Below are 16,742 nucleotides of genomic sequence, written 5' to 3'. Positions count from 1 at the left end.
AGGTGAAGGCTGAGATGGGTTTCCAGTGATCCAGAGATACTTCCTTTCCTGTGAGTGAGCCTCATCCCTCAAACCAGGAGCGAACAGAACCCTCCCTTGGCTGAACACCAGCACCACTCCCCTTGCTATGATGACAACCAAACCAAGCTGTTTTCTACCAAACAGCCAGGAGCCGCTGTGTTGCCGCTCCAGAAGGACATGGGCAGGCAGCTTATGTCCCAAACAGCCTGCATGGAGGATAAAAACAGATCTTCAAATATTTGCTCCTCCTGACAAACTTCCCCCAGGGCTTGGGGGGGCGGGGTGTCACAGCTGCTGCTTTGACCACACACAAGAAGCTTTTCCCCTGCCAATACTTTTTAGTAGCTTGCTTGCAAGGCCTGGGGTGGGACATGGGTCTGTATACAGGCCAGTTTCAGAGGAAGCAAACACCTCTCTCTCTCTCTCTCTCTCTCTCTCTCTCTCTCTCTCTCTCTCTCTTGCTTTCTTCCTACCTAAACTAAAATGTAAAAATACAGGGAATGATCTTAGGGAAATGGCTGTAGCTCAGTAGTAGACTATCTGCCTTGCATGCAGAAGGTCCCAGGTTCAATTCCCAATAATGGCTCCACATAGAAGTGAGGGGAAATCCTGCCTGAAATCTCAGAGAGCTAGATGGATCAGTGTTCTGAACCAGTACAAGGTAGATCCCTGTGTTTCTGTTTAATTCAGTCTTTTATTCTGAACTAGGGTCACAAAGAGTTGGACATGACTAAACAACAACAAATGAGGACAGAATCTTACTTTGTTTTTATGGGCCATAGCTCACTTGCAGAATATTTGCCTTGCACACAGAAGGTCCCCGGTTCTTTCACCACGTCTCCAGATAGGGCTGAGAAAAATTTCTGCCTGAAACCCTAGACAGCCACTGCCAGTCCATGTAGACAGTACTGAGCTAGATGGGGCAGTGGTCTGAATCAGTACAAGGCATCTTCCTATAGGTTACCATATTTTTCGGTCTATAGGACGCACCCAACCATAGGACACACCTTGTTTTAGAGTGGGGAGAACAAGAAAAAAAATATCTCCCCCTCTCTGCGCAGTGCCCCTTCAGTGAAGCAGCAGGAGAAACGGAACCCCTTCCATTTCTCCTCCTGCTTAGCTGAAGGGGCGCTGCGCTTTAGCTGAAGGGGCACCTACCCTTCAGCGAAAGGAACCCGAAACCTCCGGAGCGCAGTGGGAGCTCCCGCTGCGCTCCGGAGGCTTCAGGTGGCTATCTTTGAAGTCTGGAGAGCGAGAGGGGTTGGTGCGCACTGACCCCTCTCGCTCTCCAGGCTTCAGTGAAGGCAACCCGAAACCTCCGGAGCACGGCGGGAGTTCCCGCCGTGCTCCAGAGGCTTCGGGTTCCTTTCGCTGAAGCCAAGGAGCCTGCATTCGCTCCATAAGACGCACACACATTTCCCCTTAATTTTTGGAGGAGAAAATGTGCGTCTTATAGAGCGAAAAATACGGTATCTCCAATGCTAGCCCTGCTCAGAGCAAACTCATGGAAATGAATGGCTACAACTCAGTTATGTCCATTGTCAGCTTATTTTTACTATATTTATTTGCTGCTGTTTTCCAACAAAAACAAAACCCACAGCGACTTACCAATAAATGAATATTAAGAACAAGAATAAAACAGTATAAAATGCACGACAAATATATTTAAAAACAGATCCAACTCCTGCTAAAAGTAAAATCCACAGGGCTGGGTAATAACATTTTTAGCTAGCACCTCTTGGACCAATTAAAGTTTCAGAGTCAACTCCAAGGGCAGCCCTATGAGGAATGCATTGCAGTTGTCCAGGTGCCCTACAATGCCAATGAATTTTTGTGCAGATTTTAAAAAAAATGCAAGTCAGTGCAGAACTGTGGCAGACCAAACTGGAGACTGGAAAAGCGAGAAATTGGATGAAACGGAAATCACCCGCCCATCTTTATACTGGATTCTGGTTGAGGCAGCATGACCATGAACTTCTGCAGCAATGGTCAAAGACATGAATGTGCTGTCTCTCTCTATCTCTCTCTATCCGGAGCAAAGTAATAGTTGCCTGTCGTCATTGCTCTGATTGTGGTCTGCCTTGATGCAGCTGCACCATCTGGAAGGTCTCTTCCTCTTGGTGGCTGTGGGGAAGGGGAGGGTTGTGCTGAGACAGCTTGTTTCTTGCCTGGGGGGGTGAGGAAGGTTACCTGCACTGCAGCAGCCCCCTAGTCACCAGAGGAGGAAGTTTCCCTCCACCTCACCCCAGAAACTGGTCCCACATGGATGCAGCAGACCGAGAAACAACTGCGACCCAAAACTGGGAGAAAAAACCACAAACCCCCTTCCTTTTTACCCTGGGGTAAAGGCCGGGATTCTTACACAACACCCTGTGCCTTCCAAAGCAGAACAGAGAAGGCTGCCCATATATGGAGTTGGACCACTGATCCAACTGGCCCTATATATCACCAACACTGACTGGCAACAGCTCTCTGTGGTTTGAGTCTTTGCCTTGGCTTTACCCAGGGGAGCCAGGGATGGAACCTGGGACTTTCTGCATTTGGGGAGCGTGTGCTCAAAGTATGCCCCTTCCCCCCTAAAAATATAGCAAGATTCAAGTCCTCTTGGGTCTGAAGAAAGGTATGGATTAAATAGTAACACAGGAAGAAGCCTCAGAGTTTTATTTCTTTTTAAAAAATGTTTAGGAGTACTCTCATTTTCCTACTCATATTGAAATACTGCCCCACAATGAGGCCAAACTTAGATGCACAAAATGTACCCCTGCATACCCCACCCCCACCCCCGAAAAAAGCACTCAGAAGCCTTATACTAAGTCAGGCCATTGGCCCATCTAGCTCAGAAATCTGCATTTTGACTGTGGTATCATGTGGAAAATGTGGCTGTTTTGAGCAGGGATTTGAAGGACCTGAGAAGCAAAGTGACCCATCTGAATTCAGGGATTGAGTGCCAAGCAAAGGAGACACACAAGGGTCATACAGATCTCCACCCCCACCCCCCACCCCAGAAGGTTATGGGCCCAGGAAATGAATAGATCCCAGAATGTAAAAAATCTTTTGCAGAAATTTTTATTTTACTTTCTAAGTAATTTTTGAATTGAGTTTTGTTTGTTTCTTTGCTTGTTTGTTTCCTGGTAGCCACGAGATGCCTTGCTTTGTTCTATTTTGAGAGGATTACCGTAACTCCCCAATCTTTCCTCTACCCCTTCCAATGCAACTAGACAGCAACTAGGCAAAAGAGCTTTATTTTCTTGTCGAGATTTTTGGGGCTTTTTTCGTTTTATTTTTGACACTTTTTCCTGCCATCATTTTTTTTCTTTGGCAGATTTCCCCCCCCCCCATTTTTCATTTTTAAAATGAATAGCCAGAATTCCATAGCTGAACGAACTCCTGGACTGCCTAGTTTCACTCAGAGCAATTTCATTCTGTGGAAAAAGTGTTTGGAAGCCAGACTGAGAGTGAGAGGAATTTTAGAAGCAAAACCCAGAGAAGATGGCAACAGCAGAATGATCTAGTACTGTCTAGTATTCAGGATAGTATTTCAGATACTCATACAGTTCACACTAACAGATGTGATACAGCTGCTCAGATAACTGAGAATTTACAAAAGGCTTTTGGATTTACAAGTAATGTTCTCATTGAGCATGGAGGAAAGATATATTTAAATCAAAGCTTGAATCCAAGAAGGACTGTAACAATCAAGTGATAGAGTTCCTAGCCATTATTGAGAAGCTAGAACTTTCAGATTTCAAACTGGATGATTAACTGAAAGTTTGCTATTTCCTTGGGGTCACTAGGAAGAAAATTTGAAACTTTTGGCCACTCTCATGGTTGACAAACCAAGGTTAACGCTAACTGGTGTGATTGTGCACTTGAGAGAGGAGTGTGTGGAGTCCAGCCAGGAATGGAAAACTCACTGAATCAAAGTATGTGTCCCAGTTTCAGAGGACAGCCAAGGCTCCATCCAAAAGAGGTGTGTTTCATATGTAACAAAGAGAGACACATATATAAATTTTGTGAAGCCCCCAAACCAGCAAAATCCCCTTCATTTAAGCAACCAAGTCAAAATAAGAGGAGCATATATATAAAGGAAGCAGTTTTCTGTAGCATGAGAAGAATCTAGCTGCAAACAGTTGTGATGTGAAATCTGGATGTTCTTCACAAATAAGTTATGACGAAGATACCTGTGTTCTCTTTGCTGCTGCATGGAATAACCCTGTGTCAGAACTGTGGATTTTGTAAGTAAAGCTTATTAAACTTACTGAACAGTGTAGGCTATTCATTGTGAGGGGGGGTAGAAATGGGAAAGCTCTGTAAGCAAACTAAACAAGATAGTTCTAACAGCCTATTCTTCCATGCTGTGCTGCTACTTAACTTGCTGCCCCTTGCCATGGGGTTAGATTAATCCATCATGCCTGGACATTGTGATGCACATGATGTGAAAAGCACAATGGGTTGTGTCTGTTTTCAGAAGCTCCATGTCCACCATGATTTTTAGTTTAGAGAAAAGAGGTACAAGATGTGATGCACTACAAGTTTGTAAAATGAAGCCTGCCATGGAGAGACTGGGCAGAGAACCCCTCCTCCCCCTTCTCTCTTAACACTAGAAGTCATGAACACCCAACGAAGCTGAATGTTGGAGATGCAGGACGGAGAAAAGAAAGTCCTTCACACAGTTAAACTATGGAACTCACTCCTACAGAATGACCACCAAACTCAATGGCTTTAAAAGAGGATTGGGTGATGTCTATACTCTGCTTCTGAATACCAGTTACTAGAAACCACAGGAGGCATTTTAGGAAACGTTAATAAGGTCCAGCTTTTTGTGTGGCTGTTCCCTTCTTTACTGTGTTGAGTGGGCTCTAAACGCAACTGGGATAATGAATCACCCCACTCTGGGTCTAAATGCCAAGCCATTCCTCTCGCTTCCTGCTCCTCATACCTCTGTGTCAGCAGATATGGGGGAGAGGGTTTCAGGTGTGTTTTTTTGGGGGGGGTGATTATGCAGCAGCAGACATGCTATGATGAGTAGAAAGGTTTATGACAGTGTCTCATGCATGTTCCGAACTGATCAATTAGCACAGCTAATTCAAGCCCATCTTTCAAAGCCAGGATGCACTGGAAAAAGAGTACTTTATGACTACCTGGGCTTGGTCATGGAGTGGGTGGTAGACAATAAACTACCAGTCAATCCAGACATGGTGAGGGCACTCTTGGTAGCTGGTTGGCCTTCCCAGTTAGAAGGTGTTCAACATGCCCTGAATGGGGTTCTACTCATTCTCCTTAAAGGAACAGGCTCCTCTCCTGGTGGTCCTCTGAGACCAGGAATAGGGAAACTCAGAATGTGCACACACACATAACGATGCAGCCCTTCGTCAGTTCTGCACAATATCATAGAATTATAAAATAGAATAGTAGAGTTGGAAGGGACCCTGAGGATCATCTAGTCCAACTCCCTGAAATGCAGGAATCTCAACTAAAGCATCCATGACAGATGGCCATCCAACCTCTGGTTATAAACCTCAATGGAAGGAGAGTCCACCACCTCCCAATGGAGTCCATTCCACTGTTGAACAGCTCTTACCATCACAAAGTTATTCCTGATGTTTAGCTAAGATCTCCTTTCTCGTAACTTGAAGGCATTGGTCCCACCCTCCAGAGCAGGAGAAGGCAAGCATGCTCCATCTTCCATGTGACAACCCTTTAGATATTTGAAAATGGATATCATATCACCTCTCAATCTCCTCTTTCCCACCCTAAATATACCCAACTCCCTCAACTGTTCCTCATAAGGCTTGGTTTCCACACCCTTTATCACCTTGGCTGCAGCTTGTCAATATCTTTCTTAAATTGTGGTGCCCAGAACTGGTGTGGTGCCCACAGGTGTGGCCTGAATAGGCAGAATAGAACACTACTATTACTAACCTTTCATATGCACACTATACATCTGTTGATGAAGCCTAGAATCCCATTAGTTGGTTTGTTTTTTTACTGCTGTATCACACTGTTGACTCATGTTAAGCTTGTGGTCTACTAAGACCACTAGATCCTTTTCACGTGTACTATTTGCAAGTCAGGTGCCCCCCATCTTATATTTATGCTGCTGGTTATTCCTGGAAAGCGTAGAACTATACATTTCTCCCTTTTGAAATTCATTCTATTAGTTTGGGCCCAGTTCTTCAATCTGTTAAGGGCATCTTGAATCCTGATTCTGTCTTCTGCAGCATTAGCTACCCCTCCCAGTTTAGTGTCAATATGGTATTGGACCTTTAGTGTGGTGGCATCTTAATCTGGGCATGCCTCCTGGTGAGGAGGCAGCAAGCCCAAAAGCAGTCACTGAGATTCCTCAGGCAGCCTCCTCTGAATCTGCCATCAGCCATAACTGGGAGTGATTGAAAGATCTGAGGATATATGATGCTGATATATGGCAGATTGTCCATCCTTGGCAGAAGCTGTCTAGGAAGAGGACAAGCCCAGAGCAGAGACTCATGCAAAGACACAACTTGGAAGCCTCCCCTGGGTATTTATGCTGCATCTTTGTACTGGGAGTGCCTGTGTGATCCAATGGCACCTGGTGCAGAGGCCCACAACACAACTACCTGCCCACCCCAGCAGAAACTGACTGGAAGATGGGAAACGCATAAGCAACATCACCTCGTGCAGAGATGCATTTCAGCTTCCTCTGGCAATAAGCAATCCTGTCACTCTCAGAACTGAATACTCCAGCAACAGTAGAGTTGTGGATTGAGAGGGTAAATATAAACCCAGAGCTGTTACTCATGCAGAGACACAATTAGGCTGTTGGCATCTATGTGTCTCGGGAGACAATGGAGGAGTGTGCCTTTGGGGGTGAGGTCAAGCTCTTGGAAGGTTGCAGTGCCTGCTGTGGCTGTAGGTCAATATGGGAGAGACATATTTTGTTGCAGCTGGGGCAGATGAATTTGTCCGGTTGTGCATATGCAGATACACCATGGCATTTCTTCTCTCAGCAGTCATTTCTCATCTGGCCACTGCTATGGATACACAGCTTGACTGCCTCTCCCCAGGCACTGCGGTCGTCTGAAAGGGATTCCAACATGGCAGGGTTGAGGTTAGTGATGCAGAGACACAACTAGGCACACTTATCTAAAACTAACATTTTTAATACGTGTACTTATTTCTTGTGGCAAAATTGGCCATTCTTCAACATCACTTTAGCCTTCCTTGGCCTGGCACACAGTTTTGGAAGAGCAGCTCTCCCCTGTTGTGTGATCCCTGCAATGACAAGAAACGCAGCAATCAGGGTCCCTGGTCCACCTGGAGACTTTCAACATAGCCTATTTAGCATAAGATGCAATCCTTTAGGAACGTTTGCAGAGAACATCGCATGAGTCAGGTCTGATGCAACAATTTTTCCAAACCTTTATCTTTCCTCTCCCATAAGCAACATACCGTATTTCGCCATTTATTCTGGTTTGGCTAAGAGTTCATTCCTCCTTTCCTCTGCTATTATTTGTTCATCTTCCTGCTGCTGCTTCTCTCCCCCTCTCCCCCTTTCTCTCCCTCTCTTTCTCTCCCTGTGCCTGGCGGCTTATGAGACACTACGGCATGAAAAGATATTCGCTCAAATAAAGTTGGATTGAACTATATTATTGAAAAAGTGACCTCCAGTGGTCACTGGGACATTCACCCATCAGCTGCAGGCAAGTGAAAAAAAGCTATTGCCGGGGACTTTTTCAGCCTAAGGGGGGACAGTGCCACGGATGACCGCAATGTCCTCCCCAGTCAACACCCCCCCATATATATTAATACTTAAAACACACACACACACCAGAATTTTTAGTCTTGCAAAGGTGTATTTCGCACAGGCAGCACTCAAGTCCCCAGCGGCACATGGGTCACGATTGTAAGGTGTCATTCAAAAGGATCACAGCACCTTTTATTCCACACACTCTTCCCCTCCCCACCTCACAACCCCCCACTGAAGCCCCATTCAGAAATCTATCCTTCTGGATAAGTGGCTGGTGGCTTATAGGAAACTCTAAAAAGGTAGTTTCAGAGGAACTGACTTGGTTCACGCCATGGGATCCACAGAAATCAGGGACGTGTCTCCTGCAAGGGGAAACATACTGACCAGCATTGTGGATGCTCAAATGCCCGGGAGTCTGTGCTCTCAGAAATGAAATGTTTGCTATTTCCCTTCCAGAAGCAGCCATGATCCCATGCAGCGAGCCTCCCATTTGTTCAGATACAGTGGTACCTCGGGTTAAGTACTTAATTCGTTCCGGAGGTCCATTCTTAACCTGAAACTGTTCTTAACCTGAAGCACCACTTTAGCTAATGGGGCCTCCTGCTGCTGCTGCGCCACCGGAGCACGATTTCCGTTCTCATCCTGAAGCAAAGTTCTTAACCTGAAGCACTATTTCTGGGTTAGCGGAGTCTGTAACCTGAAGCGTATGTAACCTGAAGCGTATGTAACCTGAGGTACCACTGTAGTTCAGATCATATTCTGCTAGATTGCCTTTGGAATTTACACAGCAACCTTGTAAAGTAGGACACAGCAGTGCCTGGAATGAACTGTAGATCAGTTTAACAAAGTTCACCAAATTAGTTTGAAAATCTCTGAATGATACCTGAAACCAATTCCAATAATTACGGAGTGACTGGGACATGAATTAAGTTTGTTTTGGGGAGGAGCTCTGAACAATTTCCAGTTCATCTTCAAGTTAATTATTTTACATAGGTTTTTTAGTCCTTTTAGCTTTAAGGTCATAATTGTTGCGGGAAATAATTGAAAACATGCACATTCCACTCTTCGTGTGTTTTGACATTTTCTTAGGATGCTTTCAAACAACACTTTATTCCGTCTTCCACATCTTAAGTGATCTTTCACATGGCATAAGACCACTTCTGGTTTGGAAGGTTCCATGAACCAGGGGCCATAAAAAGAAAAAAAGTTTGATTCAAATTTTTCCCCGTTACTTTGAAAACCACTGTTATGTGTTTGTAGGGTGCCGTACACCATGAATCCCTGGATTCAATAAAAATAGAATTTATCAAGGTTTGGGAAGTTAAACTGTGCCAAATTCTGAAGCCCCAGATACAGCTAGGCAAGCCTGGTGATAGGTTGTTGGTCCTTAGGAGAACAAAGCCTAGTAATGGTCTGGGATGTTAAACCAGAATATTAACATCCAAAGAATGTGCTAGTCAGTAAATGGGTGAAGCCCCGTCTTGAGATGAGAGGCAGTTAGCATAACAAAATATGTATTTTATCAAAGTAATTGTTGAACTGAAATACAATTAAGAAGTAGTAAATTGGGGGGGGGGCAAGAGAGAGGGGACCTAAGCTGTAGCTTGTTTAGCTTATATGTAAGTCCAGCATCCTATTCTCACAGTGGCCAACCCTCAAACAGGATCCAAGCACAAGAGCCCTCTCCACTCCTGCTTTTTCTAGCAACTGCTATCCAGAAGCATTACTGCCTCTCTCCACTGTGGGAAGAGCATAGCCATTATGGCTAGTAGCCCTAAATAGCCTTTTTCTCTATGATTTTTTCCAATACTCTTTTAAAACCGTCCAAGTTGTAGGCCATTACTGCCCTCTGAGGGAGTGGGTTGCACAGTTTAACTCTGCATTGCGTGAAAAATGACTTCCCACCCCCCTCTGTCCTGAATCTTCCAACACTCAGCTTCATTGGCTGTCCATGAGTTCTAGTGTTATAAGAGAGGGAGAAAAGTTTTGTTGGCCACTATGAAAACAGGAGGTTGGACTAGATGGACCACAGGCCTGATCCAGCAGGGCTCTTATGTTCCTATTATTTCCATTGCTCACAAATTATTTAACTAAATTTTTTATTTGTATAGCTTTATACACTGTTTAAAATATCTACGTGAAATGGTATAAAATGCTCATTTAAATACAGCAAAAAGCAGAATTTAAAAACAATAGACACCATAAAATTATGAAAATACAGATAAATTCAATATATTTTTAAAAACCAATGTGCACAATAGAATTACACATCTGGCTGGACTTGCCTGAACAAATGTGTTTTTAGAAGGCATCGAAATCAACAGTACAATAATATCAATATGGAGGGAGTTCCTAGGCATGGCCACACATGCAAGAATAGGTGCTACAGAGAGTAAGTGATGCTAAATCGTAGCTCTGTGTTGTTGGTATAATTTGGGAAATTGGGTGGAAGTGCTTGGTCCGTGTCTTGAGCAGCCCATCCCCTTAAGAAACTAGGAACCATCTTGAACTCCTTTTTTTAAAAAAAAAGTTTTTCTGACTATGGAATCTCACCCAGTAGCTCCTTAAGCTTTTTGAAATCAGCCTTCTTAAAGTCAAGAGAGCATGTTTGACTACTCAGTTTTCCCTTGTCTCTGTAATCATGAAACCCAGGAACTCAAGATCACATCCTCCCAAGTTTCCCAGTTCAGTCAATCAGTTCTTCCCTGTTGGTGAGGACCAGGTCCAAGATACGATTATCCCCTTCTGGGAAATGAAATTTTCAGCAAGGGATTGGAGGAATTTGTTGGACCTTACAGTTCCAGCAGATACCGCGGCAGTTGAAGTCGCCCATCTCTACTGTAGCTCTCCTTTTTGAATGTTTAGTAATCTGCTCTAGGAAAGCATCAGAAAGCATCACCCAAGTCTTCAGTCTGGCTTGGTGGTCTTTAGCAGACACCCACAGTAAGGTCACTGCTGTTTCTCCCCTATGATTTTTACCCACATACTCTCAATCTGCCTTCCGTGCTCCAAGTCATGGATCTCTTCACAAGTGCACACACATCCTTGAACAATGAAAGGCAGCTCCCCTTAGTATATTTAAGGAGTTTAGTGAGTTTAATTGCATATTCCCATAGAACAATCATGACCAATACAAAGAAGTTCACAGAATAAAAGTTCACTCCTGACTTACCTGCTAGTGTTCTCTATTCCTGGGCTCTTTATCAACAGCTCATTATTGGGAAAATCCAGAGCAAAATGGCAGTGATGTGGGTTCTAATAGGATTCAGAGCACATGCAAGAGCTGGGGGGTGGAGTTCCTGTCAAGAGCAATCAGATATTTGCTCCTTTTGGGGTGTCGTCCATGTCTACACCCAGCTGAGACTCCTGGAGCAAACCACCACACTGTATTACACAGCAGGAAAGGCTGTCAGAAGGGTGTGTGTGTGTATGTTGTTAGTTTTTTGTGAGAGCACGAGACCAGAATCCAGGAAACCAGGGGCGGAAATCATATGATAAGCTACATTACAGGGGTCATTTCAGCAGCAGCAACGAATTTTATTCTATGATCAAATAGGAATGGGTGCAGAATTCGGATCCGTTCACATCTGAAAGTGAACTAACTTCATTCACAATTGCCCAAACTCAGGGGTTGAGCACCGATAGCTATGGAAGAGAAATGGAGCCAAGAAAAGATAAAATGGAGATATTTATTAGCAGACTGTGAGGAAACCAAATTATTTTTATGCTGTATAACTAAGGGGACCAAAAACAACAACAATAATCCATGCTCAGTGGCCACAGAATGCGGACTGACAAAGGGTGGGGGTAACAACAATGCAATGGAGTATCCTGGGAGAGGGTGGCTGGCTGACCTGAACACCTGAATAACACTCCACGCTGCAAAATTTTGTTGCAGCTCTCACTTTTTGTTGCTCTAACTGCCTTATAAAATTGAGGGCACGGGAAGGAAAACACAGCTTTTCTGTTAATGAAAGAGCCTGTTTTGAAAACAAGAACCTAAGAAGAGCCCTGCTGGGTCAGGACAAAGGAGGCCCATCTAGTCCAGCCTCCTGTTTTCACAGTGGCCAACCAGGTGCCCAAATGGGAAGCCCACAAGTAGGACCTGAGCACAACAGCCCTCTCCCCTCCTGTGGTTTCCAGCAACTGGTATTCACAAACATTAAAAGGTAAAGGTAACAGGACCCCTGACCGTTAGGTCCAGTCGTGGCCAACTCTGGGGTTGCGGCACTCATCTCGCTTTATTGACCGAGGGAGCCGGCATACAGCTTCCGGGTCATGTGACCAGATTGACTAAGCCACTTCTGGTGAAACCAGCGCAGCACACGGAAACGCCGTTTACCTTCCCACTGGAGCAGTACCTATTTATCTACTTGCACTTTTTGGCGTGCTTTCGAACATTACTGCCTCCAAAAACAAGGTCTAAAAATGTTTCTATTCCAGATTCAATGTTATGCTTTTAATTTTAATTTTTTTAAAAAAAAATCTTTGTCACTAGTTCCCTTGGTACTTGTCCCAATTACCCCCACCCCAAATTTATTTAGCTGATTAAAAAAACATATATCTGAACTTTTGAGACTCAAAAGTTTCCTCCACAAACATCCCAGTTGCACTGGGGTGGTACAAAGTCAAAAATTTCCAATGCTAAGAGATGAAAGAATGAATGATGCATTCATTCATCTCTTAAGACTGATAACTCTTGAAATAAAAGGGATAGAGAAATTATACTGATTTATGCAGCTTATATTATTACATAGACTGGACATTCAGACACAATTACATCTGAACAAATTGACCAACAAAATGCCTACTTTCAATTTTGTAAACAACTAGATAAAAAAGAAAAGGCTAGCTCATGTTATGACACATATACTTGGAAACATTTTATTCCTATCTTTAAAAAAATGCAGGTGATTTTTTTTTTATTTGGTTAGTTTGCTTTTTTGTTTGCTTTTTGCTTTTTATTTGCTATTTGTATGTGTTTCTGATTTTTTGATTTTTTGATTTCTTGATTTTTGAAATAAAAAAATCACAAATCACAAAAATCAGAAATCAGAAAAATTGGAAAATCGGGAAAAATCAAAAATCAGGAAAAAAAATCAATCAATAATTTTTTGTTTTATTTATTTAGTTTGCTTTTTGCTTTTTATTTGCTTTTGTATGTGTGTTTTTGATTTTATGATTTTTTGAATTTTGAAATAAAAAAATCAGAAATAAGAAAAATAAAAAATCAGGAATAAATAAAGCAAGTGAAGTCACTTATTTAAGAAAAGAATATTGTGAAGCAGAGGGAATGCTAGATTGATTAAGGTTGCAACTCTTCCTACTGGCAACAAGCAAACAGAACCAATGTAGATTTCTGGACCCACTCTACATTTGTGGTGCCTAAGACTATACATAACTGGCAAGCACCCTTTCAAAATCAGTTGTTTCATTTCAGCTATACTTGGGCAATGAGCTGAAATCCTTTGTGGGGACGGGGGGGGATTGGAGCTGCCATTCTTTTAATTTGGGGGCATTCAAAAAAAATATGTACCTGTACAGGAACTTTATTTTTATTCTTATTACTACTAAACCCCTTGCCTCCAGGGCACACATCTCCAGTTGCTTTCAGCTGGTAACCCACACAGACACATACCCTGGTCCACTCCATGAACTCCTGCTAGAAGCCCTTGCAAAGTCTACCAACATTTTGTTATGTTCTACACAGTGATCTGTGTCAGAGGTTCTAGCCCACATCTTTGAAAAAGGCAGCGACTGGGTACCGCCAGGCAGCCCTTTGGGAGAGGGATGTCAAAATAAAAATCTCATCCTGTCTCCCCAATTATAAGCTGTTTGACAATGGAAGGGACTCCCTCGGAAGAAGGCGCAGGCTCGTTCTCTGCTGTTCTGGAGGGTAGGAACCAAACCAAGGGATTCAAATGACAAGGAAATGAGATTCCAACTAAGCTTTAGCAAGAACTTTCTAAACGTCAAGAGCTGTTCAACAGGGGAACGGACTCCCTTAGATGGTGGTGGAGACTCCTTTCTGGGAGGTTTTAAGTTGGATGGCCATCTATCCGGGATTCTTTAGTTGTGATTCTTGCATTGCATGGGCTGGACTCAATGGCCTTGGAGTACCTTCGAACTCTAAAATCCTATGGTTTCCTTCCAGCTTCAGGTATGCAAAAATGAATCTTTCAAAGTTTTGATAACTCAGGGACAGGGGACTTTTGTCAGCCTTATGAGGGCCACATGTCAACAAGGGTGGGCCAAGTCACTGCAAGGCCAGCTCCAATCAAGCAACTCGCTCCAGCAGCTCCTGCTTGCAGGCTTCTCATAACAGAAATCTGGTTGGCCACAGTGAGAACAGGATGCTGGACAAGATGGGCCACTGGCTTGATCCAGGATTCCTCTTATTCCCAAGCAAGAACCAGCTTGCAATATGCTTTTAAAAGCATCATCGCTGCACAGAGGTTGAATACACGCACCTCCCTGGGAGGAAATGTATTTCATATAATCATAGAATTGTAGAATGGGAAGGGACCCCAAGAGGCATCTAGTCCAACCCCCTACAAAGCAGGAATCACAGCTAAAGAACCCCTGACAGATGGCCGTCTGCTTAAAAACAGCGTAGGATTGGCTTTCGTTCTTAGTTCCTGGAGTGCTTTCATCCCCGGAGCCTGCAGTGCAATAGAGCTGAAACTGAGCAGCCAGCTAGGGCCTCTGCATGCCAGCAGGGCACACACTGCGTGGGATGGGCCTGCTTTTGGAATAATAATAGGGGATGCTCTGAGCACACCTCTAAGGCTCTTCCAGGTAAAGAAGAAGGGGCGTGGAGGATAAAACAAGCAGGCCTTGCTCTTTGATCAGGGTAAGGATGCAGCTCAGCAGCAGGCCACTGGCTTTGCACGCAGAGGTTCCCAGGTTCGATCCCCAAGGGCATCTCCAAGCAGAGCTGGGAAAGACTATGAGTGCATGTGGTAGTGAGCAAGATGCAGGGGAAGGCAGCTTCCTGTGTTCAACATTCGGAACCATGAGGACTAGAATCTTGCTTTATTTTTAGGGAATGGGCAGCAGCTCAGTGGTACGGCATCTACTTTGCACACAGAAGCCCCAATGCCAGGGACTGAGTTGGCAACCTTCTGCATGCAGAGCTGGTACCCTACCTTCCACGGAGCCAGGCTGTTGTTCCATTTAGCCCAGTCCTGTCGCACTGACCAGAAGTAACTCTCCAGAGTTTCAGGAAGTTTTTCGCCTGCCTCCCTTGGAATGCCGGAGGGGGGCTGGACCTGGGAACTTCTGCATGCAAAGCAGGTGCTCTACCACTAAGCCAAAGCACCTCCCCGGAACAGAGGGGGCTGCTTTTTACCAAGTCAGACCACTGGTCCAGCTACTTCAGAATCCTCGCTACTAACTAGGGGACCTTCTGCATGCAAAGCAGCTATTCTGTGGGGGGTGGGGGGAGAGATCCCAAAGTCCGATCCCTCCTTGCATCTCTTTCCAAAGCTTCTTCCTCCTGGCCGGATCTCTTGCAGTTTTTTCCGTGGGCGAAGGCAGGCAGGCAGGCGGTTACGGCAGCCTCCCGGAGGCTCATTGATCGCCCAAGGGCAGAACCAACCAAACCAAAAAAGGGGGGGGGATTTATTAATTTGGGTTCTTTCTTTCTTTTTTTCTTTCTTTTTTCACAGCTCACATTTCTTGCTCTGAAAAGCGTCTTCGGCTGACGCGGAGGCTTCTCTAAGGCCCAAAGTGCAAAGCCCAGCCCGGCTGGCTTCCTCCTCCCCCGCGGCGGCTCCTGCCCATTCCCGCCGGATCCCCCCACGCTCCAGATGTAAAAAGGGAGGCGCCGAGAACGGGCAGAGACTCCCCGCGGGCAGTCGCGAGGAAAGGGGTGGGGGCGAAGGAACTGCAATTCCCAGCATGCCTTGCTGCTCGCTTGCTATGGCAAGCCCGGAGGAGAAAGACCCCCCTCGCTGGGGATTGTAGTTTTTTATTGATGAGGGTGATTTTGCTGGGAATTGTAGTCTTTTATTAATGTTGATTATGATGGGAATTGTAGTCTAGTTATTATTATTAATAATAATAATTGTAGTTTATTATTATTTTGCTGCCAATTGTAATCTATTCTATGATTCTGCTTTTATTACGGTGTTGGGAATTGTAGTCTGTTATTATTATTTTGCTGGCAAGTGTATATTATCATTTTGCTGGCAATTGCAGCCTATTGCTAATTAATATCAATTTGCTGAGAATTGTCGTCTGTCATTTATTATTATTTATATTATCATGGCAATTGTAGTCTCTTATTTATCATTATTATTATTTTGCTTGCAGTTGTGGTCGCCGTCATTATTAGTATTATTTACACGTGTGCGTGCGTGAGCGCGCGTTTTCAAAGTTCACCCCTAGAGGGGAGCGCCTCCTTTGGGGGCGGGGGGCGTCGGAGAAGGGGCGCCGAGAGGGCTCATGCGTTGCAACGCCGTGCAATTTAATTGCACCCCTTCCTCCCCCCCCCCCCCGCGGCTCATCATTATCTCCAGCAGGATCGAAATTAGAAGACGGGGTGGGGAGAAAGAGAGGAGGAGAAACAGCTGCATTTCCCATTAAAAAGGGAAGGAGCGAGACAGGCAGGCTTTTTAACCCTTCTTCTCCCGCGATTTTTAACACCCCATGGGCTGGTTTGGGTAGGTATATTTGTGCTGTTAAGGCTGTGATCCCTTCTGCAGACTTAAGCCACACTGAATTATCCGTGGATCTTTCTTTTTTCACACCGGGTTGCATGCCTACGATCTTCTTCATATTTACTTCGGAGTAAACATCCGAAGTAAGCTTACTCTGGAGGTAAACATGCCTGAGACCAGACTGCAGACCACCATTCATTTTCATTACTATATGGTTTATACCCCACTTTTCCTCCAACCAGCTCTGTGGTGGCTCTTCTCCTCCCCTCCATTTTATCATTGCCACAGCCCCTTGAGGAAGGCTAGGCTGAGAGGAAGTGGCTCAAGGTCAA

General features: G+C 44.6%; 1 long non-coding RNA gene across 1 annotated transcript; it reads right to left on the bottom strand.

The window, feature by feature from the left end:
* Positions 1–7,150: 7,150 nt before the first annotated feature.
* Positions 7,151–11,917, bottom strand: LOC128406789 (uncharacterized). Its single transcript, XR_008328628.1, has 2 exons — positions 10,920–11,917; positions 7,151–7,272 (listed from the first exon to the last, which is right to left on the bottom strand). It is a non-coding gene; the product is annotated as an uncharacterized LOC128406789 (long non-coding RNA).
* Between the last annotated feature and the right edge of the window lie 4,825 nt (positions 11,918–16,742).

This window comes from Podarcis raffonei, chromosome Z (genome assembly GCF_027172205.1).
Source record: "Podarcis raffonei isolate rPodRaf1 chromosome Z, rPodRaf1.pri, whole genome shotgun sequence".
NCBI lineage: Eukaryota > Metazoa > Chordata > Lepidosauria > Squamata > Lacertidae > Podarcis > Podarcis raffonei.
Note: the sequence above shows the minus strand (reverse complement) of the source record. Positions and strands in the feature narration are given on the sequence as shown.